The following is a 1,951-nucleotide window of genomic DNA, read 5'->3' on the forward strand; positions in this document are numbered from 1 at the left end:
AATACAGGCGCAGTAGTTGCGGTACCCGGGCTTAGTTGCTCCATGGCATGGGGGAGATTCCGGGACCAGCGCTTGAACCCGTGTCCCCTGCCATGGCAGGCGGACTCTTAACCCCTGCACCACCAGGAAAGCCCTAAGCTTACTTCTAAAGTTAAAATTTATAGCAATTACTTGCTGTCTTGATCCACATTAGAAACTGGAAACTTCAGATGATCTTGAGCATGTTTCCTCTTCTTTTTTGGGGGGGGGAGCGCACCGCACGGCCTGCTGGGTTTCATTTCCCCAACCAGGGATAGAAGCCGCGCCCTCTCCAGTGGAAGCGTGGAGCCCTAACTCCTAGAGCGCCAGAGAATTCCTAGGATTTCTTATTTTTAACAGTTCTAGTTTTAAGGCTAAACTACCTCATCAGAAAGTATGTATATAAATACATATCATACGGAAATCAACCAACAATACTTCAATTTTTTGGAAGTGTTTTAAAAAGCCACGTTACACAAGTGCGGCAGTTAGAACCACAGTCCCAGAGGGGAGGGCCGCGCCCGAGGTGCTCACGTACTGCCTTGAAAAACCTTTGCAAACAGAGATGCCCAAGCCTGAACTTGAATTCAAGACCCGAACCAAAGCCAGGTTAAGCGATTAGTCTACAGCTAGCAACCGTCTATTGGACGACTGACTGCTCTGTGCCAGGCCCCGTGCCAGGCACAAGAAGCAGTTCAAGTTTAATGCCTCGTGGTCTCCAACGTGGAAACATAAAAACTCGAAGCCCTAGGAACAAAGTGTGTTCTCCAGCTCTGTGAGTATTTGAATTCCTTATAACTGGGCTGCGGGGTGGCACGGGGGAGCGCTCGCGTTAAGGAAGCGGGGGGTGGGGGGCGATTCTCTCACGCCTGCTTCTTTTCTTCCCCGTCCCACTGCCGGGTGCCGCCTTCCTCGAACCAGGACCAATACCACACAACTGTGCGAACACCAGCTGCACCGTCCACAACAGGCTCGCTTCCTGCAGACAACCTCACAGGAACATGACACAACACCTTGCTCCCCCCGGCAAGTCCAGCTGCCTACGAATGACAGCCACAAAATCGCAAGCACGGATCACCCGTATATTACACCGAGCTCGCTTTGACTCTGCTGGGACTGCAGGCGCTTGGTCGGCTTCCGAAACCACAGGGACGTGACGCTTCTCAACACGAGAATACCAACAAACCAACCATCAAGGTGAAAACACGACACAGCGAAAAGAATCCCGGGAGAAACACAAACCCGAACACACCACCACAAAAACGGCCTACAACAAAGTCGAAACAGCATCACTCTTTCCACCACGTGGAATGCTAACAGCAGACACACACCGAAGCACAACACGTTCTTCTTTTTGCACAAACTTATTAGCTTTGCGAAGACAAGGCTTCCAAAAATTGTTGAGCCACTCTGAATTATTTCTCTCCACGAAAATCTTCAGTAAAAGGCGAAAGATTTACGCGTGTTGAAGAGAAACCACACAATAGTAGCATAGTCTCTCACACAGTCCTCGGCTAACTGGAAGTCCCAAGGAACCAACGGTAACTATTTACCCCCACACAACGAGTGAGTCCTGCCATAATTTCAGAAAATTCTCTGAAAATATCCTGATTTCGAGCGGGAGCGGGAGTCAAAAGAAATAGAAGAATCTAGCTTTTGAAGGGAGACAAGATCCCGAGTGCAATGCACTGTGGGTATGTAAATGAAGCAGGATCACGAACCCCGCGCTTTGGCAAACGCCTTCCTTTATTAGTTTTCCTGCTCGGTCTAGAGCCACCACCAGGGGGCGGAGCAGAAGACAGATAGGAATATAGTCGCCGAGTCCAACCAGAAAGTCTGTTTTATTTTGTTTTTCTTTTTTTTAAGGGACGACATTTATTCCTTTTCCAAATGTTACAGTAACACCAGGAGGAAGAAAATGGTCTTAGCAGTT

The 1,951-nt window shown here is 48.9% G+C and overlaps 1 non-coding gene across 1 annotated transcript; it reads right to left on the reverse strand.

Moving 5' to 3' along the window:
- Window positions 1-1,387: 1,387 nt before the first annotated feature.
- LOC132484837 (U5 spliceosomal RNA) lies at window positions 1,388-1,503 on the reverse strand. Its single transcript, XR_009531378.1, has one exon. It is a non-coding gene; the product is annotated as a U5 spliceosomal RNA (small nuclear RNA).
- Window positions 1,504-1,951: the final 448 nt, after the last annotated feature.

This window comes from Mesoplodon densirostris, chromosome 2 (genome assembly GCF_025265405.1).
Source record: "Mesoplodon densirostris isolate mMesDen1 chromosome 2, mMesDen1 primary haplotype, whole genome shotgun sequence".
Lineage (NCBI taxonomy): Eukaryota > Metazoa > Chordata > Mammalia > Artiodactyla > Ziphiidae > Mesoplodon > Mesoplodon densirostris.